The 27,375-nt window shown below is 39.7% G+C and overlaps 1 long non-coding RNA gene across 1 annotated transcript; it reads left to right on the top strand.

Moving 5' to 3' along the window:
* The first annotated feature begins 9,783 nt into the window (after positions 1 to 9,783).
* Positions 9,784 to 26,778, top strand: LOC112647622 (uncharacterized). The gene is made up of 3 exons (XR_003128385.3): positions 9,784 to 9,916; positions 11,850 to 12,914; positions 20,847 to 26,778. It is a non-coding gene; the product is annotated as an uncharacterized LOC112647622 (long non-coding RNA).
* Positions 26,779 to 27,375: the final 597 nt, after the last annotated feature.

The raw sequence follows: 27,375 nt of genomic DNA on the forward strand, positions 1-27,375 counted from the left end.
GCTTTGTTGAATATTAGTTGATCATAGAGTTTAGGGCCCATTCTGGGTTCTCTATTCTGTTCCATTGATCTCTGTGTCTGTTTTTGTGCCAGTACCACACGGTCTTGATGATCACAGCTTTGTAGTCCAACTTGAAATCCGGCATTGTGATGCCCCTGACTCTGGTTTTCTTTTTCAATATTCCCCTGGCTATTCAGGGCCTTTTCTGATTGCATACAAATCTTAAGATGATTTGTTCCAAGTCTCTGAAGAAAGTCCATGGTATTTTGATAGGGATTGCATTGAATGTGTAAATTGCCCTGGGTAGCATAGACATTTTCACAATATTAATTCTGCCAATCCATGAGCATGGAGTATTTTTCCATCTCTTTGTGTCTTCCTCAATTTCTTTCAGAAGTGTTCTGTAGTGTTCTGTAGTAAATGGGACTGACTCCTGAATTTCTCTTTCTTCAGTCTCATTGTTAGTGTATAGAAATGTCACTAATTTCTGGGCACTGATTTTGTATCCTGCCACCTTGCCAAATTGCTGTATGAGTTCTAGCAATCCTGGGGTGGAGTCTATTGGGTTTTCTATGTACAGTATCATGTCATCTGCAAAGAGGGAGAGTTTGAGTTTTTCTTGATCAATGTGAATGTCTTTTATTTCTTTTTGTTGTCTTAGTGCTGAGACTAGGACTTCTAGTACTTTGTTGAAAAACAGTGGTGAGAGTGGCCATCCTGTCGTGTTACTGATCTTAGGGGAAAGGCTCTCAGTGTATCCGGATTGAGAATGATATTTGCTGTAGGTTTTTTGTGGATGGCTTTTAAGATGCTGAGGAATGTTCCCTCTATCCCTACAGTCTTAAGAGTTTTGATCAGGAATGGCTGCTGTATTTTGTCAAATGCTTTCTCTCCATCTATTGAGAGGGTCATATTGTTCTTGTTTTTTTCTCTTCTTGATGTGATCTATCACACTGATTATTTTACAAGTGTTGAACCACCCTTGCATCCTAGGGAAAAAAATCCCACTTGGTCATGGTGAATAATCTTCTTAATATACTATTGGATCCTATGGCTAGTATCTTGGTGAGAATTTTTGCATCTGTGTTCATCAGGGATATTGGTCTATAATTCTCCTCTTTGGTGGGTCTTTGGTTTTGGATTCAAGGTGATGCTGGCCTCATAAATGAGTTTGGAAGTATTCCATCTCTTTTCATCTTTAGGAACAGCTTTAGTAGATTCGGTGTCATTTTTTCTTTAAACGTTTGATAGAATTCCCCTGGGAAGCCATCTGGCCATGGACTTTTTGTCTTGGAAGGTTTTTGATGACTACTTCAATTTCCTCTCTGGATGTTGGCCTACTCAGATTTTCTATTTCTTCCTGTTCCAGTTTTAGTAATTTGTGATTTTCCAGAAATGCATCCATATCTTCTAGATTGCCTAATTTATTGCTTATTTAGCGTTGCTCATAATACATTTTTAAAATTGTATTTCCTTGGTATTGGTTGTGATCTCTTCTCTTTCATTCATGATTTTATTCATTTGAGAGTTTTCCTTTTAATAAGGCTACGGATTTTCTTATTAATCCGTAATATTATCTTATTCTTTCTGGATATACTTGGCAGCTCCCACATTAGGGACATAAATATTCATGATTGTTAGGTCTTCTTGTTGGATAGGCCCTTTAAGTATGATATAGTGTCCCTCTTCATCCCTTACTGCAGTCTTTGGGATAAACTTTAATTTATCTGATATGAGGATTGCTACCCCAGCTTTCTTTTGAGGACCATTTGAATGGTAAATGGTTCTTCATCCTTTCATTTTCAGGCTGGAAGTGTCCTTAGCTCTAAAATGAGTCTCTTGTAGACAGCAAATAGATGGGTCTTGCTTTTTTATCCTGTCTGAAACCTGCATCTTTTGATGGGATCATTTAACCCATTCACATTCAGAGTAACTATAGAAATATATGAATTTAGTGTCATCGTAATACCTATTCAGTCCCTGCTTTTGTGGATTATTTCTTTGGGCTTCCTCTTTCTTTCACAAGGTCCCTCTTAAAAATTTTTGCAGAGTTGGTTTGGTGGTCATATAGTCTTTCAGTTTCTGCCTATCTTGGAAGCTCTTTATCTCTCCTTCTACTCTGAGTGGCAGCCTTGCTGGATAAAGTATTCTTAGCTGCATGTTCTTCTCATTTAAGACCCTGAATATATCCTGCCAGCCCTTTCTGGCCTGCCAGGTCTCTGTGGAGAGGTCTGCTGTTAATCTGATATTTCTCCCCATGTAAGTTAAGAATCTTGTCTCTTGCTGCTTTCAGAATTTTCTCTTTATCTTTGGAATTTGTGAGTTTCACTATTAAATGTCAAGGTGTTGAACGGCTTTTATTGATTTTGAGGGGGGACCTCTCTATCTCCTGGATCTGAATGCCTGTTCCTCCCCCCCGCCCAGTTAAGGAAGTTCTAAGCTATGATTTGTTCAAATATGCTTTATGGCTCTCTGTCCCTCTCGGCATTTTCTGCAACCCCAATTATCCGTAGATTTTTCCTTCTAGGCTATCATTTATTTCCTTTAGCCTTTCCTCATGATCATTTCATTGTTTTTCTCTTTCTTTCCTCAGCTTCCTTACTTGCCATCAATTTGTCTTCTATGTCACTCATTCTTTCTTCCATCTCAGTAACCCTCATTGTTAGGACATCCAGTTTAGACTGCATCTCATTTAATTGAATTTTAATTTCAGCCTGATTAGATCTAAATTCTGCAGTAAGGAAGTCTCCTGATCCTTTGTTTTTTTTCCAGAGCCACCAGTAGCTTTATAATTGTGCTTCTGAATTGGCTTTCTGACATTGAATTGTAATCCATATTCTATGACTCTGTGGCAGAGGGTACTGTTTCTGATTCTTTCTATTGTGGTGAGTTCTTCCTTCTAGTCATTTTGCTCAGTGCAGAGTGGCTGTATGAGCAGGCTGAGTCAAGAATATCAACCACGACCTAAGTAAATTTCACCCTAGATGATTCTGATGAGGTCAGAGGCCAGAAAATGAAAACAAAGATCAGAAGAAAATAAAACAAAATTTGTTTTTTGAAAAACAAATTTAAAAAAAAAGTAGTAAAAAATAAAAGGCCAAGAATCCCAAAGAAGAAGAAAAAATAAAAGAAGAGATAAAAACAAAGAGGAGAAAAAGAGAAGAAAAAAAGTGGGGGACTGGGAGAATGTGGTGGTGAAGAAGCTATTGTGGAGGGAGAATGTAGTCTACCTGAGGGGTCCTAGAGGGTGATCCTCTTGGTTCTGAGTGTATTAAGTTCTGTATGTTAAAAGATGCTCACTCCCAAATTTACATTAATGAGCAATACTTTTAGAGAGCCCCAACACTGACCACCAAAACATAAATGAGATAAACGAGTGGGGCAGAATGGGAAGGAATAGAGAATATAATCTCAAAGAATGAACCAGCACGGTATACCACTTGCTTCTGGGTGCACACTGGTCATGTTTTAGAAGGTATTAACTTCTGCCATTGTAGAACAAAATGAGACAGAGAAAACAAAAAAGACAAAACAAAAAAACATATCTCGTATATCTCCCAAAATTAAATTTAGTATGTTGCAGGGAATCTAGAAGTGGGAAATATATCTCAGACATGTAATTGTAGAAATATGAAAGTCAAAAAGGAAGAAACTTAAAAATGAAGAGGTAGTAAAATATTGTAGTTAAGGTGGGAAAAGAGAAAAAAATTGGAAATTTTTAGTCTATTATAAAAACAAGTTGTACTGGAAAAGGGTGAAAAAAAGGAGGGGAACCCTTTAGTTCTGTATACTATAAATCCCTCAACTTCCCGTGGAGCTTTCCAGCGCTGCTCGATCAAGAACTTGCTCTTCCCCTGTCTTCCAGCTGGTCTTCTGCGGGAGGGGCCTGCTGTGCTCACTCTCAGGTGTGTGTACCTGGGGGAGCTGCCCTGGTCCCGCCAGGTGCACGACTCAGTGGGAGCTGCTTACCCCTGGAGGCCCGTGTTCCCTGGTGGTCCCGCCGCTCCCAGGCTCACAGTGACACCAGGAGGAACAACACTGGCGTCGGCCAGCACTCCAGCCCTGGCGTCAGCTCCTGCAGTAACTGCGCAGCTCCCAGTCCGCACTCGCCTGGGCTTGGGGGGGTTGGTGGCTGGCCTGCACAGCTCCGGGGCGCCCAGCGGCAGGAGATTTCTCGCTGTCCTGTGTCCTCCCCGCCTCCGCCTGTCCTGGAGGGAGCTCAGGCTTGTGAGCTGTGTCCCCTGGTGCCCTGGGATCCAGGCCTGCGCCGCTGGAATCCGCCCGGCTCCGCCCAGGCCCCGCCGAGTCCGCGCTCTAGCCTTTTACGGAGATCGGCCTGTGGGGGAGGGGCACTCTCGCCCGGGGCCCACTTCCCTCCGAGTGACCCCAGGAGACCGAAGGCTTCACTGTCCCTCCGGCGATCCTGGCCGGTTTCCCCGCTGAGCACTTTTCTGTTGGGAAGAATCCAGTGTGGATTTTTAAAGGTCCCGCTTCTGCCGGGCCGAGCTTTCCCGTCCCCAAGGCTCTCGCCGCCCGGACTTAGCCCAGCTCCTCGCGGGGCCCCTCCCCGACTTGATTCTTTTTAATTTAATTTTTTCTGCCTTCCTACCTCGTTAGAAGCAAAACCCTTCTCTACGCAGCGTTCCAGCTGTTGTCTCTTTAAATCTCAGGTCAAATTCATAGGTGTTCTGGATGTTTGGAAGTTATCTAAGTAAGTTGGCGGGACCAGATGAGTTGAGGACCCTTCTTCTGGTATCTTGCCCCCTTTTTTTTTTTTAATTTTTGATGTTTAACTTTAATTTTAGTTAACTTATAGTGTAATATTAGTTTCAAGTGCACAATTTAGTGATTCCATACTTCCATACAACCGCAAGTGCACTCCTTAATGCAAGGATTAATTCCCATCACCTTTTAGCTCATCTGTCACTCTTTCTCTCTCTTTCCCCTTTGATCATTGTTTTCATATCTTAACACAAATGAGTGAAATCGTATGGTATTTGTCTCTCTTTGACTTATTTTGCTTAGCATAATACTCTTTCTAGACTTTACCACTTCTTTAAATGTTTGGTAGAATTCACTCATGAAGCCATCTGGTCCTGGGTTTTTGTTTTTTGTGAATTTTTTTATTACTAACTCAACAGCTTTGCTGGGAATTGTTCTATTCAAATTTTCTATTTCTTTATGCTTCAGTTTTGGCAGGTTATATGTTTCTAGGAATTTATCCATACACAAAAGTAAATTGAAAAACTAGAAATTTCATTCTTTGGCATGTGTCTATCCAGTTTTCCCAACACCATTTACTGAAGAGACTATCTTTTTCCCACTGGATATTCTTTCCTGCTTTGTCAAAGATTAATTGACCATATAGTTGTGGGTTCATTTCTGGGATGTCTATTTTGTTCTATTGATCTATGTGTCTATTTTCCTGCCAGTACCATAGCGTTTTCATCACAACAGTTTTGTAATATAACTTGAAATCTAGAAATGGGAAGCTTCCTACTTTGCTTTTCTTTTTCAAGGTTGCTTTGGCTATTTGGGGTCTTTTGTGGTTCCATACAAAGTTTAGGATTGTTTGTTTTAGCTTTGTGAGAAATGCTGGTGGCATTTTGATAGGATTATATTAAATGTGTAGGTTGCTTTGACTAGTAAAGACACTTAATATTCTTCCAATCCATGAGCATGGAATATCTTTCCATTTCTTTGTGTCATCTTCAATTTCTTTCATCATTGTTTTCAGAGTACAGGTCTTACAGCTGTTTACTTAGGTTTATTATTAAGTATCTTATTTTTTGTTTAATTCTAAATTTTGTTATTAATTTCTTAGTTTCTCTTTCTGTTGCTTTATTACTGATGTACAGAAGTGCAACAGAATTCTATGCATCAATTATGTATCCTGTGACTTTACTGAATTCATTTAATAGTTCTAACGTTTTTTGTTTGTTCATTTTTGGAGTTTTCTGGGTTTTCAATATATAGTGTCATGTTATCCATTTCTTCTTGGTTGTCCTATTGGCATATAGTTTTTCATAATGTTCTCTTATAATCCTTTATATTTCTATGGTGTTAGTTGTTATTCCTCCTCTCTCATTTGTAGTTTTAGTTATATGAGTCCTTTATTTATTCTTGATAAATCCAGCTAGAGGTTTATCAATTATATTAATTTTTTCAATGAATAAGCTGCTGGTTTCATTGATCTGTTCTATTGTGTGTATGTGTGTGTTCTGTGTGCTTTGTTTTGGGCTTTGTTATTTTGTTTTAGTTTTTATACCATTTATTTCTGCTATACTCTTTATTATTTCCTTCCTTCTGCTTGTTTTAGTTTTCATTTATTGCTCTTTTCCCAGGTCTCTTAAATGAAAGGTTAGGTTATTCACTTGAAATTCTTCTTGCTTTCTGATGGAGGCTTGTATTGCTATCTTTGTCCCTCTTAGGAGCACTTTTGCTGCATCCCAAAGGTTTTGGACTGTAATGTTTTCATTTTCACTTGTTTCTAGTACTTTATAAATTTCTTCTTTTATTTTCTGGTTGACCCATTCACTGTTTAGTAGCATCTTATTTAACCTCCAGGTATTCGTTGTCTTGTGCAGAATTTTTCATGTGGTTGACTTCTAGTTTCATATAGCACTGTGGTCAGAAAAGATGCATAATGTGACTTTGAGCTTCTTGAATTTCTTAGAGCTGGCTTTGTGGCCTAATATCTGATCTATTCTGGAGGTTGATCTGTGTACTCTTAAAAAGAATGTATTCTGTTGTCTTAGGATGGAATATTCTGAGTTAGTTAAATCCATTTGTTCCAGTTGTCTCTATAGATCATTGTAAGTTTGTTGACTTACTGTTTAAATGATCTGTCCATCCATGTAAATGAGGTGATATAATTCCCTATTACTATATTATTGTCAATTTATTTCTTTATGTTTGTTATGAATTGTTTTATGTATTTGGGTGCTCTCATTTGGGATGCATATACATTTATAACTGTTATATCTTCTGGTTGGATTGTCCCCTTTATTATTATATAGTGCTCTTCTTTGTTTCCTATTATAGACTTTGTTATAAAGTCTATTTTGTCTAATATAAGTAGTGGTACTCTGGCTTTCTTTTGACACCAATTTGCATGATAGATATTTCTCCATCCCCTCACTTTCAATCTGCAAGTGTCTTTTGGTCTAAAATGAGTCTTGTAGGCAGCATATAGATGGATCTTGTTTTTTTTTAAACCCATTCTGTCACCTTATGTCTTGTGAGTGGAGCATCTAACTCACTTATATTCAAAGCAATTATTGATAGAAATGTATTTATTTCCACTTAGTTGTTTCATAATTGTTTTATTGTTCTCTAATCCTTTCTTCTTTTGATCTACTTCCATTTTTCTGGCTTTCTTTACTTGGGTTTCTTTCTCATTATTTTTTGCATATCTATTACTCTCTTTTGATTTATGATTACCATTAGGTTTGTATTTAACAACTAAATATAGCAGTGGATATTAAATTGATGATCATCAGGGGCACCTGGGTGGCTCAGTTGGTTAAACGTCTGCCTGCCTTCAGCTCAGGTCATGATCTCAGGATCCTGGGATTGAGCCCTTCATAAGGTTCTCTGCTCATCAGGCAGTCTGCTTCTCCCTCTCTCTGCCCCTCTCCCCATTCATGCACATTCTCTCTCTTTCTGTCCCAAATAAATAAATAAATAAATAAATAAAATCTTTTTAAAAAATTGATGGTCATCAACCAATTCTTTACTCCTCTCCATGTTTTAGTTATATCTTGTCATATTTTACATCCTTTTATTTTGTGAGTTCCTCAGCTGATATTTTACAAAAATATTCATTTTTACTGCTTCTGTGTTTCAGATCTTCATACTGTCGTTTTTGTTCTTTCTTTTCCACCCAGAGTTCTCTTTAATATTTCTTGCATGACTGGTTTAGGAGTCATGAAGTCCTTTGATTTTTGTTCTGGGAAACACTTTATCTCTCCTATTCTGAATAGTAGTTTTGCTGGATAGTAATTTTGGCTGCAGACCTTTCCCATTCAGCACTTTAAAATATATCATGCCACTCCTTCTGACTTGAAACGTTTCTGAAAAAAAAAAAAAAATCCCCTGATAGCCTTATGTTACCGTCTTGTCTTCCCGCTTTTGAATTTTTTTCTTTAATCACTATATTTTGCCATTTTTATTGTAATGTGTCTTGGTGTGGATCTGCTTTTATTCATTTTGTTGGTAGTCCTCTGTGCTTCTTGGATCTAGATATCTGTTTCCTTCTCCAGATAAGGAAAGCTTTTAGCTATTAGTTCTTCAAATAAATTTTCTGCTCCCTTTTCTCTCTCTTCTTCTGGAACTTCTATAATGTGAATGTTATTATGTTTGGTGGAATTACTGAGTCCCTAAGTCTATCCTTGTTTTGCATAATTTTCTTTGTTTCTTTTGTTCAATTTGATTGCTTTCCATTATTCAGTTTTCCAAGTCATTAATTTGTTCCTCTGCTTCTTCCAGCCTGCTATGTAATCCATCAAGCATATTTCTTCTGTTGTTTGTTAAGCTCTGTATCTCTGCTATGTTATTCCTTATCCCCCTGTTAAGAGTCTCATTCATGTACTTTACTCTTTTAAGACCAGTGAGAATCTTTATGATCATTACTTTAAATTATCTATCAGGCATCGTACTTATATCTGTTTCATTTAGTTCTCTGGCTATGGACTTGTTCTGTTCTTTCATTTGGGACAAATTCCGCTTTCTTCTCATTTTGTCTAAGTCTATGCCTGCTTCTGTGTGTTAGGAAAGTCAGCTACTTATATTCTTAGGGAAATAACTTCATGAACAAGAACTCCAAGGTTGGAGATGTGTTGCTGTCAAGGGTTAGGCCTAGTCTTCTGAAAGAGGTACCCACTGTCCTGGGACTGAGGAGAATGTCACTAGGAAGGACGATTCCCCCAGAGCCTGGTAGGGTGGGACTTAGTGTAAGAAAATTAGGTAGTAGTTTTGGCACTGTGCTGGTTGCCACAGGTGGCTCTGTGTTAATACTAAAGGGCAGGTGAGGGAAAAGGTTCTGGTAAGTTCCTTTGTTCCTGGAAGGGTTTCTCTGTGAATGCTACCTCTCTGGGACATGCTTCAAGAAGAGCAAATAACCTCCCTACTGTGTGCCCTAGGCATTCTTTTGATTGCTATTTCCACACTATATGTCTGCAAACAGTTTGCCTTGCCTTCTTTCCAAGATTAGCACCAATGCCTCTGCAGTCTCCTGGAGCCAAATCCATTGACCTTTAAAACTCTAGGCTTTAAATCCTGCTGGTTACAAGAACTCTCAAAATTGGGCCCCTCTTGCTTTCCAAGATAATTGCTATGAGGATTCATCTTCCTCCCTCTGTGCTAGTCTGCCTCTCTACCCTTTCTGTGACCACAGCTCCCACTCCACTGCAACAGTCATGATCCTTTTCTCTCCTAAATGATGTCTCCCCCCTTCATACCTTCTTCAATGTGGCCTCTTCTCTACCTTTTAGTTGTGGAGTTTGTTCTGCTAGTCTTCAGGTCTATTTCTGAGGTATTTAGGATGATTTGATAGTTATCTAGTTGTATACATGAGTCAAGGTAAGCCTGCAGTCCTCCTAGGCTGCCACTATCTTCCCTGGTCCTGCATATCTATTTCTTGGAGGTAGCAGAAGGTTCTTAGGGGGTAAGCTGCTTCATGCTTGATAATTCTGTGGTCCCCAAACAAGCAAGTATTGAGATGTCCAGGGCTCTTTTTAGAACCAAGATTGTTATGTCATAGCATAAATTCCATGCAGAGAGGACCAGAGTCCTCCTGGTTGGCTAGGAGGGACCACTCAGCCCTAAGGACAACATTCAGTCACCCAGCGGTTTGAAGAGATGCTGTTTACTCCTCCCAATCCTCAAATTTCAAAGACAGGGACTGTTGGCAGGGGTATGTGTAGAGAATTAACTTTACCCAAAGAGAAGTCTGGCCTTTGTTCTCAGCCAGTGGGAGGTGATCTCAGGTCCCTGGATTGTCCTGCTTGATAGGACATTGTGTTTATCTGAGAGCTTTGGCCACTGACAGTCTAGCAATGTGATTTGTGATGGGACTGTTCACACAGCATGATTATGATTTGGGCACATGGTATTTGTGTCCCCATTCAGAGGAACTAAAGACTAATGGTGTCAACCTGACCTCTGGGAGGACAAAAGCCTAAAAGTCGTCCACTTAGGCAGCATGTGGCTGAGCCCCAACAAAACCCTGAACATAAAGGCTCTGGTGAATTTTCCTGGTCATCACCATACTGTGCATGTTGTTATGCATCTTGGCCATACAAGGCTTGGCTTGCTAGCCAAGATTCCACAGGGAGAGAAAAAGACTGGAACTACTCCTATACATACCTTATATGGCTCTTCCCTTGGTTACGTCTAATTTAAACCCTAACCCTGCAATAAATTGTGTCTGAAAGGGATGCCTGAGTGGCTCAGTCAGTTAAGCATCTAACTCTTGGTTTTGGCTAAGGTCATGATCTCAGAGTTGTAAGAACAAGCCCTGCATCATGCCCCACACTCAGCAAGGAGTCTGCTTAAGATTTTCTCTCTCCCTCTCCCTTTTCCCTTTCCTCCTCTTTAAAATAAAAAAAATGGGGGGATCCCTGAGTGGCTTAGCGGTTCAGTGCCTGCCTTCGGCCCAGGGCATGATCCTGGAGTCCCGGGATTGAGTCCCACATCGGGCTCCCTGCATGGAGCCTGCTTCTCCCTCTGCCTCTCTCTCTCTCTGTTTATCACAAATAAATACTATTTTTAAAAAATTAATCTTTAAAAATATTAAACTGAGTCTGTGAGTATAGCCATTTTCACTGAGTTCCATGAGTCCTTCTAGCAAATTATCGAAATTAAAGGTGGTTTTGGGAACCTCTCAAAACTTGCAATTCATGTCAGAAGTATAAGTAGTCTTCTGGGGACTGTCCACTCAGAATGAAGCTTGGTTAATCTTGGGTAAGATCCGTACACAAGAGTAAAAACTGGATAAGATACAAGGGCATGTACACTGAAAAATCTGTGAGAATGTGAACTTAGGTTCAGTAGTCTCATCCCTGTGTCATTTCAGGGGTGGGGACTGGATGGAAGGTGGGTGGACCAAATAGGATCAAATCACGGCGACATTTAAAGAGGATAAATAAATAAATAAATAAATAGTCTAGAAGAAGTGATGCATGGACATACACACATTCACATATGCATAAACACATATGCATGCACATAGACACATATTCACACACGCATATACATTTACACAGAGAAACATACCTGTGTACACATACAAACATGCACACATTCATACCAGACCCTTGAAGGAACAGAGAAAGTGAGTTACCCACTTACTCCTATTCTGGGCATACAAAATTGCGTTTTCAGATTCCTCAAATATTTACGAAGGCCCCCTCCAAGCATAGGTGTAGAGATTCACTCAGGGCAGGAGAGTATGAGGACATTAGGAGGGTAGAGGTAACACAGGGCATTACAGGCCTGGCAGGGAGGCTAAGAGGGCCATGTTTAGCTTATGTCACAGCACGATGAACATGAATCCCTGTCAACTGCAGCCCTAGCCACGGATTAATTGGAATTCCAGCCACGGAGGCTTCTCAGCAGCCAGTGAGGAAGGGGCTGTTCTGCCCAGATTAAGTCACTTCTATGGTCAGGGATCCAGAAGAACCCTAAAATACAGCAATAACTTAGAACAGCAGCCAAAATAAAGTGCATTTCTTCCCAAAGATGCCAAGAAGACAAAGGTGTTTGCTTTGCTAATCTTGAGTTTTGCTCAGAAACATTTAACTAAAAAATGAGGGAAACCACAGTAGTAATATAATTTTCTTTTAAAGCTTTCCTCTAGGGGAATGGGTCAATATAAGTCCAGGACTTCTGAGAGACCAGTCCTGTCTGATGAGGGGAGCATGGAAGGAATGAGTGGAGTCTGCACTGACTGCAAGATGATGGTGTCTAATGAAGAGTATGCCCAGGCTCAACACTGCACTCAGCTCCTACAGCCCACAATCTTGTTTCTGCCTGAAGTCCCCAGCATGGCTTTCAGTGCCTCCTCTAGAAACCAAAAGCTTGCTTTCCACCTTCAGCACACTCCACTGCTCTCAGACATGTTTTGTTTCAGCAGCACTAGCTCCTCCTGGAGCTGAGCCTGTTCTATCTATCTCTCCTTCCTGGATATTCAGGCTTTCAGAGTCCATGCCAGCTCTCCCTTACACAGCACCCAGTTGGCCTAGCCCCACATAATGACAGCTCATCTCACCCCCTTCCCTTGGACCTGGAGGATGGATAAAAAACAGAGTAGCTATTGGTTGACACTTACCATATCTTCTGTACCTTGTTTACAACTAGACTACAGATAAGCAGTTAGAACTGCACAATCTTAACTCAGACTTATTTTATGTCCCTAACAAGTTCCCCCAACTCCCAGCTCTGAAAAAAAAAAAAAAAAAAAAAAACAGAAAAAGAAAAAATATGCAAAATTAAGTGCAAGGCATTCGGTTAGAAATTGTACACACAATGTTTACTTGTTTACTGCCATCTTCATAACAACCCTATGAGAATAGTATTACTCTCAATATTTCCACTGTATGAATGAGCTATTTGCTCAGGGTCATGCCACTTGGGCTTTTATTACCCAAGGATAGAATCTCTGTTTCTGTCCTCTCTCTCTCTCTCTCTCTCTCATTCTCTTTTTCTCTCCCTCTCTCTTTCTCTCTCTCTCTCTCTCACGCACACACACACACATACACACACACACCTTTGCAAATGGTGGAAATTCTTTTGAACTAAAATATAAACCTTTGCCAAATCACTGCAAATTTTAGAACTTGCCTTTTGCTCTAACGGGTTCCTTACTTTACTGAACTCTTGTGCCAGTGAATGTCCTGGACTGTCTGAAAAGGGTGAGTAATTAGCAAGTAAAAAAATATTTGATTAACAAGGCTGCTTACACTAAGATTAAAGAGTAAGGGCCTTAGGATGAATTCCAAAGAGGAGGAAATGGCTTGGAGGGGGTTTGAAAGGGATGGGGTGGGTAGGTGTCAGCTCACAGCCCTGAGAAGTAGGCAGTCACTTAGGGAAAAGGAACTGTAAAAGTCATAAAGAAACCTTGAGTTCGAGAGGGGACAGACCAGGGCCAGTCCATTTATATGAAAAATTAAGTTTCATAGTAACCTTGTGTAAAGGACAAATCTATTTCAGTTTTTATTTCCTCCCCATTTGTACTTGATGTAGCCACAAAGCCATAAACCCTCAGTTGGCAACTCACCTTCTCTCTCAATTCATCTGATGTGATTCTGTCTCATTACTTATCTCCCAAAGTGGTGGCTTTTAAGAAATGCTGGTAACTCCCCTTTCCTTCCTGCCCCCTTAAGCCCACCCCACCCCTCTGTTTGTGCCTTGGAACCTGGGAGGTGAGCCCACTGATTGAGGAGAGATCTCTCTGGGGAAATAGGCCTCAGGGAGGAATCCCAGTTTTAGGAACTGTCTCTTTCCTGGCCCTTGTTTCCCACAACTCAGGCTTCCCACCTGGGCCAGCATCTGACGAACCTGTCACAGTGGTCCTACATTTTCTTTGGGCCAGCCTGAGCCAGGAGCAGTAGGACCATGAGCTGCCAGGGTTCTCTGTCTGCAGTTAGTCTGCTCTGGTGGTCAATCAATGTGGCACTGGGCAGAACGGGAGGATTTACACATGGGATGGCTGGACTTATGCATATAATGCCTTGGTTGCCCTTGTGGGCTATAGTGTTCCTGCAAGGACAGCTCTGATCCCACTGTCTCACAATCCTACTCCCCCCAGATGTATCTCATAACATCTGGGGAGATTACTCACCCACCACACTTAGGATCATGACACTTAGCAGGACTGAAATTTCCATTTTACACAAAAGGCACATTAGTTTAGCTGCATGCATGATCCTTAGTTAGAACAAATAGTCTTAGCCACACAAAAAAATAAAATTGATGATTCACTGACAAATAATAGCGTCTGAAAACAACAGATGTACTTAAAATGAAGATATACTTCATTTTTTCTTTCCCAAAACACTTCTGATTGAATAATATAATGATTAAGCTGCTAGTTTCCAAAATGTTTTTAAGAGTTTATGAAGCGATCTTTCCTCTGAGCTGTCCAGGGAGGATCTGGAGTGGTGGTGAAGTTGAGAAAAGTGGAGTCTTTTAGCCTAACGGCCTCTGGTGGTTGGAAGAGGGAGAGCCTGGGAGTTTCCAGGACTGGGGTGCAGGGTGTATGGTGAGGTTGGACTGAGGTCCCAGGGTAGGCCCTGAACTAAATATTCATCAAAGCAGTGACCAGGCAGGGGAGCTTGCTGCTTTCTACCACCCTAAGCCAGAACCAGAGGCCACTGTCCTGAGCTGCAGCCGTGGGGATTTCGAGTAGACCTCAAGGCAGACTCCAAACTTCATCCCAGGCCTAGAGTAGGGCAAGCAGCCCTAAGAGGCTGAGCCCAGCAAAGATCAAGTGACCAAGGCTTGTACTATGTCAGTGAGGTCTGCTCTGAAGAAAATATGCACTAGATGATCCCAAAAGCCCTGGAAGAGCAAAGAAGCGTGGATGGTGAAGGAAGAAGGTCAGTAGGTGGATGGTGGATGAGGTGGGAGGAACCTGAAACAGAGACTCCCTTGAGGCTTTTAGTTAAATTAGTGCATCTACTCCTTCCTTCCTCCACCCCACTCCCTGCCCCAGTCAAAATGATTTCAGGTCCTGGTCTTCTCCGACAATATGATATCATCCCTGTAAGAAAGTTGGGTATTTGGAGAGGGGGCAGGAGGGACAGTGTGGAATGAGGAATTCTGGGTTCTGCTTCTCCTTGAGGCATGGATATGAGTGTGCTATGAGCCAGTCAGCCACACTCTTCATGGCCTGCCATTTATTTTATCTTCAACACTCAAGAAGCACTGAGGTCCTTCCTACAGCCTCCCCTGACCTTACCCTCCTCTCTGTATGTACTGGGAGGGATGGCTCAACTTCATATTAATGGAGTCAAAGTTGAGTCTTCTTAAAACAAAGTATAGTGTCCAAAACCTAATGGGTCTCCATGTGAAAGAAAGAGTAGGCCAGAGTAGGAATTGGGGGGAAGATGACGACCAAGAAGTGGGAATTTGCTAGATGTCAGGAACAGGAATGGATATTCTACCTGCAATGTCTTAAATACCAGGAGGTCAGGAAACTGGTACTATTTCTAGAATTGTTACTTCCTGGTGTGTAATCTTGGGCAAATCATGTTTCTTCTCTGGGCCTGTTTGCCTCATCTGAAAACTAGAACTCCTCCAGGAATCAATCCCTCCATCCTAAAAGTTAATGTTGGGCTGCCATTTTGGATGAAGCACACTCAGAAATCACCCCACGTTATCTCTGAAGACAACTCTATGTCAGGCTATTAGAGCATGAAGGGACCTTAGAGTCTCCTAGTGCAGTGCTCCCAAAATTTAACCTTACAGAAAATCTTCAGGAATGTTCATGTAAATGCAGATTCCTGCACCAGTGCCTCTCTACTAAATCCTCATCTTCTGGAGTAGGGTAAGCAAGTCTGTATTTGCCAGTAACTCCCCAGATGACTCTATATCCCTGGATCAGCCCCTGTCCATGGACACCTATTTGGGAATCACACTGATTCAGCATACACTCTTTATGACAAAGATGAGAAAGTGGGACCCCAGGCACATCATCTAGCAGCTACAAGCCCAAGTCCTCCTGCCCCACCCTGCTGCCTCAGCAAAACTGCACTATCACTTCTACCCACTAGAGGGCTCCCTCCTCAGCAGAGTCCCAGTCGCTGCCAGTCTCGCTTGTCCTTACAAATCTCCATAGAAGCTCCATTGCACAATAGCATTTGCTTTGAGTGCTTTGATAATTTTGTGCTAATCTAGTCGTGATTCATTAAAGTTGGAAGTTTGGTGCTGGCCTCACTTTGGTGTTTGAGAAGCCCAGGATGGAAACTGGCACATGCTGGTTTCACTGTCCTCATCTTAGGCAAAGAGATCTTTTTCAAAAAACTAATTTAATCATGTCAGCCTTTTACTCAGAATACTTTTATGGCAGTTGATCTAGGATTAGGATTAAAAACAACAACACAGCTGACATAGCGTTGTATGATTGTTTCCCTTTACCTTATGAGGAAAGTGATTCTCTTAAACAGTGCCTTTTTACTTGAGGTTCACTCTGCCTAAAGTTTTGCTTCCCTAGGTCTTCACCTGGCTGGCTCCTTTGCCTCACTCATGTCTGTGCTCAGTGTCACATCCTCAGAGGTTTCCTCTTGATTATAGCCCCAGACACAAGTTTTTTATGCCACCACAATGTTTTAGTTTGTTTTTATTTTATTATATATATATATATCTTTTTACTGAATTTCGATTTGCCAACATATAACACCCAGTGCTCATCCTGTCAAGTGCCTCCCTCAGTGCCCGTCACCAGTCTTCTCATCCCCTCACTTTTCTTCCCTTCCATACCCCTTGTTCATTTCCCAGATATAGGAGTCTCTCATGTTTTGTCACCCTCTCTAATTTTCCCACTCATTTTCCCTCCTTTCCCCTATTATCCCTTTCACTATTTCTTATATTCCCTGTATGAGTGAAACCATATAATGATTCTCCTTCTCCGATTGACTTACTTCACTCAGCCTAATATCCTCCAGTTCCATCCACATTGAAGCAAATGGTGGCTATTCATCCTTTCTGATGGCTGAGTAATATTCCAGTGTATATATAGACCATATCTTCTTTATCCATTCATCTGTTGATGGACATTGAGGCTTCTTCCACAGTTTGGCTGTTGTGGAGATTGCTGCTATAAACATTACAATTACCACTCCTTGAAATTCTCTCTCTCTCTCCTTCTGTCACCGCCCCCCCCCCCACACACACACACATTGTTGTTTGATGGTATTGCTTTCCTCCAGTTAGTGAATTCCATGAGGGAAAGATCTTTGCTGTCATAGTCAAACCTGTGTCCCCAGAACCCAGGACTCTGTACATGGCAGGTACCCAGTAAAGAAAAAGCACCTGGGTGATTCAGTCAGTTGTCTCCTTTCAGCTTAGCTCATGATCTTGTGGTCCTGGGATCCAGTCCCACATCTGGCTCCCTGCACAACGGGGAGTCTGCTTTTCCCTCTGCCCCTCCCCTCCTCATGCTCTCTCTCTCTCTCTCTAAATAAATAAATAAATAAATAAATAAATAAATAAATAAATAAAATTTTGAAAAAGAAAAGAAGAAACCAAGGATGTAGTAGTGTAGGCCAGGAGCACAGATTAATTCAACCTGTCACTGAGGCTTTTGAAGTTCAGTGGGAAAGATAGTCCCATAAACAATACATTGTCCAGCCCTGCAATAAGTGATTTGAAAGAGGGATAAAAATTACTCTTTAGGAACATGGATGGGACATCTGCAGGGATGTTAGGGAAAGCTTCATGCAAGAGGAACAGTTGAGCTCATCTTCAAGATGAGTTGGAATTCACTTGGTGGAGAATGAAGGAAGGCATTTCAGGCAGGGGGAAGAAAAAGTGAGAGGTGACTTTGATTTGAAGATAAATGAAGAGTAAGTGTAAAATAAGGAAGAGAGTGATAAAAGTGAAAGAAGCAATGTTGGGTGGAAAACCTAGGGATGAAGGAATAGAAATAGCCTAGGTTTTGAAAGCTCTGCATGCTCTCAGAATTTTCAAAGTGATTCTCAAGGCACTGGGGAGCCAAGAAAAAGCTCAATACATAGATCAAATTGCTTTTGTAATTTGTTTTATTGTTTTGTTTTCTTCAATCAGAGAAATAATTTTATTTTATGAAGATTATAATGGTAGTTGTGGTGAAAGAAGGAGTTGAGGGAGGTGAAACCAAAGTCAGGAGACATCTAAGAGGGTGTTATAATAACTCTGGCAAGAAATGACGAATGGTCCAAATTGGAAAAGATCGTGTTCAATAAAGGGAGACAGAACACGAGAGACTCCTAACTCTGGGAAACAAACTAGGGGTGGTAGAAAGGGAGGTGGGTGGGGGGTGGGGGTGACTGGGTGATAGGCACTGAGGGGGGCACTTGATGGGATGAGCACTGGGTGTTATTCTATATGTTGGCAAATTGAACACCAATAAAAAATAAATTTATAAAAAATGATTGTGTTCAATAAAGTGAATTGGACAAAATTAATCATTTACCATAAAATTTGACAGAACATGATATATTAGAGTTCACCAGAGAAAAGAAATAATAAGACAGACAGATGCTTAGATACTTAAAGATAGGTAGATAGATATAAAGAGAATATTGATAAGCAATTGGCTCATGCATTTGTGTAGGCTGAGAAGTCTCATGATCTGCCATGTGTCATCTGGAGACCTAGGATTGCTGGTGATGTAATTCCAGTGTGAACACTATGGCCTGAGGATCAGGAGGGCCAATCGTTTCAGTTTCAGTCCTAACACATGAGAAGACTGATGTTCCAGCTCATCCAATTAGGCAGAGACTGAATTCTCTCTTCTTATACCTTTTATTTCATTCAGGACTTCAATGAAATAGAGGATACCTAGCCACATTGTGGAAGGAAATCTGCCTTACTCAGTCTACTGATTCTAATGCTAATCTCATCTAGAAACACTTTCACAAACTCACATAAAAATAATGTTTAACTAAATATCTGGACACCCCATGACCCAGTCAAGTTGACACATAACATTAACCATAGTTGGTGACTTGTTTCACCCATTTGTTAATTCTTAAATCTAAACTTAATCTCTACCAAACTCCTAAAGTCCACATTTGTGTGGTTGAAGTTGAATCTACTGCAGGGCAAATTCTTGTCCTTTGGTTTACTTCTCACTAGAGCTGGACAACCTGTTAAAGACAAACAAAACAAAACAAAACTCATGACATTAAAATTTGTATACATTTAAAGAAGATAAGTTACCTCAGAATTATTATTTCTAAACCTAGGTTTAAAATTTTCAGAGCCAAGAATTTTTTTTATAATATGTGAAACTGCTTCTTGACAGAAAAAGGTATGTTTTTAAAGTCTTGAAGTACAAGAAGAAGGAAGTGACTGAATACAGAGATAGTCTTTATGTTTGTAATGCCAAAAATGACAACCTCTGCTTCAACTATATTTCTTGCCCCCTGTTTATAGAACCACAAAATGCATTGGCTTCTTTGCCTTCTCATACTATTTTATCTAAATAAGGGCATGTTGAAAGAAATAGAGAAGAGAGGATATAATAATATATACTGACGTTCAGTATGTATAAAACACAACCCTATAAAAATCATTCTGATTTTTGGAGTGAGGAAACCAAGGCTCAGAGCAATTATGTCATTGTACCAGCTAGTACATGGGTCATGTACATGAATTAGGCTGGGTGTATAGAATTGTATAGGCCAAATTTGGAATTTAAAAGAACTATTTATGGAATTAGTTGTTTTTTTGTTATCTTTTTATTTTGAAATAATTTCAAATTACTGAAAATTTGCAAGAATTATAGAAGGCAACTTGTGCCTATAAAGATTCCCCAATGTTAGAATCTCATTACATTTCCCTTTTCTCTCTCTATAGACAGCTATGTTTATTTTTAACTACATTTTATTGTAATAACTCATTCTTGTGGAAATACCAGAGAAAGGGAAAATGAAAAAATTGACAAACTACTGTTACCAATTTCTCATATGCCCTTTCAGAAATAGTCTATATATACAAATATATGCCCCTTGTTTAAAAATAAAACATGTTATAGACATTGATTTGCATCTTTCTTTTTATACTTGGAAAAATAGCTTAGAGATAACTTCCCATGTAAATACATACTTCTTTATTTTTAACATCTGTATCCAATTAGATAATTGAACTTTAATTTAGCCAGCCTCAATATTTATGTATAAATACCTAGAAGGAAAATATGCCCTCCCACCAATTTTTAAAACAAAAATGAAGATACTCAAATTTTCCATTTATAAACCATTATCTAGAGGATGAAACCTCAAATGAATAACTCTAAAGATGGCTAATCTATAAGGAAAGGCTAATATTAGACTGACCCTGCCTTGTGGGTAATTCCATCTATAGTTTTTCTTCTTTCTCTTTACTCTAGTGAGTTCAACCAAATGGGATTACCACAGATTATTCATTTATTATTTCTAAAATAATTAAATCTATGTATTTTACTTGTAAATATTCCTTATCCTTTCAAATAGGAAAGTAAAATGCTGTCACATGTAACAATAAATGGAATGAATTTACAATTAAAAACAAAAGGAGTTTGAAAATTGTTCAGATTTCCAAATTTTCTTGTCTACTTTAAGTATGATCTCATTATTATAATTTTACGTGGCTAAAATAACTTGAGTCTTTTGTGAACCATCATGAAACATTGAGTTATTTCTTTTAAACTTTGTGTTTAACTTGTTCTTTTAAAATATTTTAAGATATTTTCTTAAATCAAAAATTAAGGTCATTGATTTTAGTCCTTTCTTTTTTTTCTAATGTAGTTCTTTAGTGCTATCAATTTCTCTGTAAATACTGTTTTAGCTCAATCTCACAAGTTTGATGATTTTCATTTTTCTTTAGCTCAAAATAGTTTCTAATTTCACTTATTTCTTTTTTGAAGTGTGTTCTTTCTTTCCTTGATTTGTGTTTATTTTTATAAGTCTCAAGGTAATATTGGTCAGTGTTCTTTCCTGTGCTATTTTTTTGGGAGTTTGTGTTAGATTGATATGAATCTTTGATACAATTGAAGGGGAGCCAGAAAATGCCACCTCAAAACATGCCTCTTTTTCTTTTTTTTTCTTTTTCTTTTTCTTTTTCTTTTCTTCTCTTTACTTCGTTCTTTCTTTCTTTCATAGGCTCCACACCCAACATGAGGATCAAACTCAGGAAACCAACATTAAGAGTCACATGCTCCACTGGCACCATGTCTCTCTGATATAAGGATTATCCTGAACTGATTATTTTCAAGAAAGAGCAGAAACAGAAGAAGCTACTGAGTAGAAAACTGAGTAGAAGTTACTTTTTTGTAAAAGATATTTATATTTATGAGGTAAACCACCATTTGTAAGGGTTTCTTCCTCTCTGTAACAGGAAGAAATGGATAACTAAATCTTTAGAAATCCTTATCAACAAGATTCAAGAGACTTCATGACTGCAAAATTTAGATCTAAAAAGGCCAAAATTAAAAATCAATTAAATGAGATGCAATCCAAACTGGAGGTCCTAATGACAAGAGTTAATGAGGTGGAAGATAGAGTGAGTGACATAGAAGACAAGTTGATGGCAAGGAAGAAAGATGAGGAAAAAAGAAAAGAACAAAAGACCGTGAGAAAGGTTAAGGGAAATAAATGATAGACTCAGAAGGAAGAATCTACGGATATTGGGATTCCAGAGAGCCCTGAGAGGGACAGAGGGCCATAAAAAATATTTGAACTAATCATAGCTCTGTAGAACTGTAGAACTTCCCTAATTTGAGGAGGGAAACAGGCATTCAGATCTAGAAGATAGGGAGGGTCCCCCCACCCAATCAATAAAAACCATTCCACACCTTGACATTTAATAGTGAAACTTGCAAATTCCAAAGATAAACAGAAAACTCTTAAAGCAGCGAGAGACAAGATTCTTAAGTTATAGGGAGAAATATTAGATTAACAGAAGACTTCTCTACAGAGACGTGGCAGGCCAGAAGAGCTGGCAGGATATATTCAGGGTCCTAAATGAGAAGAACATGCAGCTAAGAATACTTTATCCAGCAAGGCTGTCATTCAGAATAGAAGGAGAGATAAAGAACTTTCAAGATAGGCAGAAAATGAAAGAATATGTAACCACCAAACCAGCTCTGCAAGAAATTTTAAGAGGGACCCTGTAAAAGAAAGAGGAAGCCCAAAGAAATAATCCACAAAAACAGGGATTGAATAGGTATTACGATGACACTAAATTGGTGTATTTCAAAACTTACTCTGAATGTGAATGGGTTAAATGATCCCATCAAAAGACGCAGGGTTTTGGACTGGACAAAAAACCAAGACCCATCTATATACTGTCTACAAGAGACTCATTTTAGAGCTAAGGACGCTTCCAGCCTGAAAATGAAAGGGTGGAGAACCATTTACCATTCAAATAGTCCTCAACAGAAAGCTGGGGTAGCAATCCTCATATCAGATAAATTAAAGTTTATCCCAAAGACTGTAGTAAGAGAAGAAGAGGAACACTATATCATACTTAAAGGGTGTTTCCAATAAGAAGACCTAACAATCATGAATATTTATGGACCTAATGTGGGAGGTGCCAAGTAGATCAATCAATTAATAACAAAAGTAAAATCATACTTAGATAATAATACATTAATAGTAGGACACTTCTACACGGCACTTTCTCTTTTTTTTAAGATTATTTATTTATTCATGAGAGACACAGAAAAAGAGAGGCAGAGACACAGGCAGAGGGAGAAGCAGGCTCCATGCAAGGAGCCCGACGTGGATCTCCATTCCAGGTCTCCAGGATCAGGCCCTGGGCTGAAGGCGGTGCTAAACCACTGAGCCACCCGGGCTGCTCTACACAGCACTTTCTACAAATGACAAAACTTCTAAGCACAACATCTCCAAAGAAATAAGGGTTTTAAAGGATACACTGGACCAGATGGATTTAACAGATATTTACAGAACTTTCCATCCAAACGCAACTGAATACACATTCTTCTCAAGTACATATGGAACTTTCTCCAGAATAGACCACATACTGGTTCACAAAGCAGGCCTCAACCAATGCCAAAAGATTGGTATTGTCCCCTGCATAGTTTCAGACCATAATGCTTTGAAACTAGCACTCAATCATAAGAAGGTATTGGGAAGAAACTCAAACACGTGGAGGTTAAAGAGCATCCTACTAAAAGATGAATGGGTCAACCAGGAAATTAGAAAAGAATTAAAACGATTCATGGAAACTAATGAAAATGAAGCTACAACTGTTCAAAGTCTTTGGGATACAGCAAAAGCAGTGCTAAGAGGGAAATACATTGCAATACAAGACTCCCTCAAAAAATTGGGAAAAAACCCTCAAATATACAAGCTAACCTTGCACCTAAAGGAGCTGGAGAAAGTCCAGCAAATAAAACCTACACCAAGCAGAAGAAGAGAGATAATAAAGATTCGAGCAGAACTCAGTGAAATAGTGACCAGAAGAACTGTACAACAGATAAACAAAACCAGGAGTTAGTTCTTTGAAAGAATTAATAAGATAGATAAACCATTAGCCCATCTTATTAAAAAGAAAACAGAAAAGACTAAAATTAATAAAATCATGAATGAAAGAGGAGAGATCACAACCAATACCAAGGAAATACAAACGATTTTAAAAATGTATTATGAGCAGCATAATGGATGCATTTCTAGAAAACCACAAACTACCAAAACTGGAACCAGAAGAAATAGGAAACCTGAACAGACCAATAACCAGGGAAGAAATTGAAGCAGTCATCAAAAACCTCCCAAGACACAAAAGTCCATGGCCAGGTGGGTTCCCAGGGGAATTCTATCAAAAGTTTAAAGAAGAAGTAATACCTATTCTACTACAGCTGTCTGAAGGATAGAAAGAGATGGAATACTTCCAAACTTGTTTTATGGGGCCAGCACCACCTTAATTCCAAAACCAGACAAAGACCCCACCAAAAAGAATTATAGACCAATATTCCTGATGAACACAGATGCAAAAATTCTCAACAAGATACTAGCCAATAGGATCCAACAGGACATTACGAAGATTATTCATCATGACCAAGTGAGATTTATCCCGGGGATGCAAGGCTGGTTCAACACTCATAAAACAATCAAAGTGATAGATCATATCAACAAGAGAAAAAACAAGAACCATAGGATCCTCTCAATAGATGGAGAGAAAACATTTGACAAAATACAGCATCCATTCCTGATCAAAACTCTTCAGAGTGTAGGGATAGGGGAACTTTCCTCAATATCTTAAAAGCCACCCATGAAAAGCCCACAGCAAATATCATTCTCAATGGGGAAACACTGAGAGCCTCTCCCCTAAGATCAGTAACAGGACAGGGATGTCCACCTCACCACTGCTATTCAACATAATACTAGGTTGTTGTCTAGCCTCAGTAATCAGACAACAAAAAGAAATAAAAGGCATTCAAATTGGCAAAGAAGAAGTCAAACTCTTCCTCTTTGCAGATGACATGATACTGTACGTAGAAAACCTAAAGACTCCACCCCGATTGCTAGAACTCATACAGCAATTCGACAATGTGGCAGGATACAAAATCAATGCCCAGAAGTCAGTGGCATTTCTATACACTAACAATGAGACTGAAGAAAGAGAAATTAAGGAGTCAATCCCATTTACAATTGCACCCAAAAGCATAAGATACCTAGGAATAAACCTAACCAAAGAGGTAAAGGATCTATACCCTAAAAACTACAGAACACTTCTGAAAGAAATTGAGGAAGACACAAAGAGATGGAAAAGTATTCCATGCTCATGGATTGGCAGAATTAATATTGTGAAAATGTCAATGTTACCCAGGGCAATTTACACATTCAGTGCAATCCCTATCAAAATACCATGGACTTTCTTCACAGAGTTGGAACAAATTATCTTAAGATTTGTATGGAATTAGTAAAGACCTCGAATAGCCAGCGGAATGTTAAAAAGAAAACCAGAGTCAGGGGCATCACAATCCTGGATTTCTTTTTTTTTTTTTTAACTTTTATTTATTTATGATAGTCACAGAGAGAGAGAGAGAGAGAGAGAGGCAGAGACACGGGCAAAGGGAGAAGCAGGCTCCATGCACTGGGACTCTGATGTGGGATTCGATCCCGGGTCTCCAGGATCGCGCCCTGGGCCAAAGGCAGGCGCCAAACCGCTGCGCCACCCAGGGATCCCCAATCCTGGATTTCAAGTTGTACTACAAAGCTGTGATCATCAAGACAGTGTGGTACTGGAACAAAAACAGACACATAGATCAATGGAACAGAACAGAGAACCCAGAAATGGGCTCTACTGTATGGTCAACTAATATTCCACAAAGCAGGAAAGACTATCCACTGGAAAAAGGACAGTCTCTTCAATAAATGGTGCTGGGAAAATTGGACAGACACGTGCAGAGGAATGAAACTTGACCATTCTCTCACACCAGACACAAAGAGAAACTCAAAATGGATGAAAGATCCAGATGTGAGACAAGATTCCATCAAAATCCTAGAGGAGAACACAGGCAACACCCTTTTTGAACTTGGTCACAGCAACTTCTTGCAAGATACATCTATGAAGGCAAGGGAAACAAAAGCAAAAATTAACTATTGGAACTTCATCAAGATAAGAAGCTTCTGCACAGCAAAAGAAACAGTCAGCAAAACTAAAAGACAACCTACAGAATGGGAGAGGATATTTGCAAATGACATATCAGATAAAGGACTAGTATCCAAGATCTATAAAGAACTTATTAAACTCAACAGCAATGAAATGAACAATCCAATCAGAAATGGGCAAAAGAGGGATGCCTGGGTGGCTCAGCAGTTGAATGTCTGCCTTTGGCTCAGGGCGTGATCCTGGAGTCCCCGGATCGAGTCCCACATTGGGCTTCCTGCAGGGAGCCTGCTTCTTGCTCTGCCTATGTCTCTGCCTCTCTCTCATGAATAAATAAATAAAATCTTAAAAAAAAAAGAAATGGAGAGAAAATGAGTGGGAAATATCAGAGAGGGTGACAGAAAATGAGACTCCTAACTCTGGGAAACGAACAAGAGGTGGTGGAAAGGGAGGTGGGCGGGGGTTGGGTTGACTGAGTGACGGGCACTGAGGGGGGCACTTGATGGGATGAGCACTGGGTGTTATGCTATATGTTGGCAAATTGAACTCCAATAAAAAGAAATTTAAAAAAAAAAGAAATGGGCAAAGACATGAACAGAAATTTCACCAAAGAAGACATACATATGACCAATAAACACAGGAGAAAATGCTCCACATCATTTGCCATACAAATGGCAAATAAAAAAATAAGTAGGGAAACACAAATCAAAACCACAATGAGATATCACCTCAGACCCGTGAAAATGGTGAAAATTAACAAGACAGGAAACAACAAATGTTGCAGAGGATGTGGAAAAAGGGGAACTGTCTTGCACTGTTGGTGGGAATGGGAACTGGTGCAGCTACTCTGGAAAACTGTGTGGAGGCTCCTCAAAGAGTTAAAATTAGAGCTACCCTATGATCCAGCAATTGCACTGCTTGGGATTTACCCCAAAGACACAGATGCAGTGAAAGACCAAGACACTTGCACCCCAATATTTATAGCAGCAATGTCCACAATAGCCAATCTGTGGGAGGAGCCTTGATGTTCTTTGACAGATGAATGGATAAAGAAGAGGTGGTCTATATATACAATGGAATATTACTCCATTTGAATATTTGAAATTACGAATACCCACCATTTGCTCTGCCATGGATGGAAATGGGGGGTATTATGCTGAATGAAGTAAGTCAATCAGAGAAGGACAATAATCATCATATGGTTTCATTCATCAAGGAATAGAAGAAATAGTGAAAGGGATTATAAGGGAAAGGAGAGAAAACGAGTGTGAATAATTAGAGAGGGTGACAAAACATGAGACTCCTAACTTTGGGAACAGAACAAAGGGTTGCGGAAGGGGAGGTGGCTGGAGAGTTGGGGTAACTGGATGATGGGCACTGAAGAGGGCACTTGATGGGCTGTGCACTGGGTGTTGTACTATTTGTTGGCAAATCAAACTTCAATAAAAGCAAAATAACAAATAAAAGGAATAAAATAAAATAAAATTACTGATCCTATGTTGTATGAATTTCACCTCAACACAAACAAATACATCTATGTACTAGATCTAAATGCCACCTATGTCATAACGTTGTGAGATTCAACATAAAATAATTATTAACTGGCAGTGCTGTGTAACAGGCATTTTTCTGGAGGCTTGGAAACATGACAAAGCAAAAAACAGATCCTGCTTCTACCTTCATAATTTTGAGTCCAGAGAGAGGATATAGACAAGTATACAGATAATTTGAATCCTACAGTACATGTGTCAGAGGAAGTCCAGAAGGCTTAGGGATCACAGAAGGGGCCTTTATCTGGATTTGGAGTCCCTGGGAGATTTTCTAGAGGAATACTGAGATAGTATTTGCAAAAAGCCTGGAAAAAAGCAAGTTTTCAACACTTTATATTTGTTTATGATTACTATGACCACATGATCCTGAAAAAGCTAGATAGCTTTCCTCTGGTTTGTCTGCTGACATATTATGCAAGCTCCACAAGCCATTGCCCTCCATGTATCCACAAAAGCCTTGGATGACTCCTTCTCCTTGCTGGAACACACCTTCTCAGAGAAGGACCTC

The sequence above is a fragment of the Canis lupus genome, chromosome 5 (genome assembly GCF_003254725.2).
Source record: "Canis lupus dingo isolate Sandy chromosome 5, ASM325472v2, whole genome shotgun sequence".
In the NCBI taxonomy this organism is placed as follows: Eukaryota; Metazoa; Chordata; class Mammalia; order Carnivora; family Canidae; genus Canis; species Canis lupus.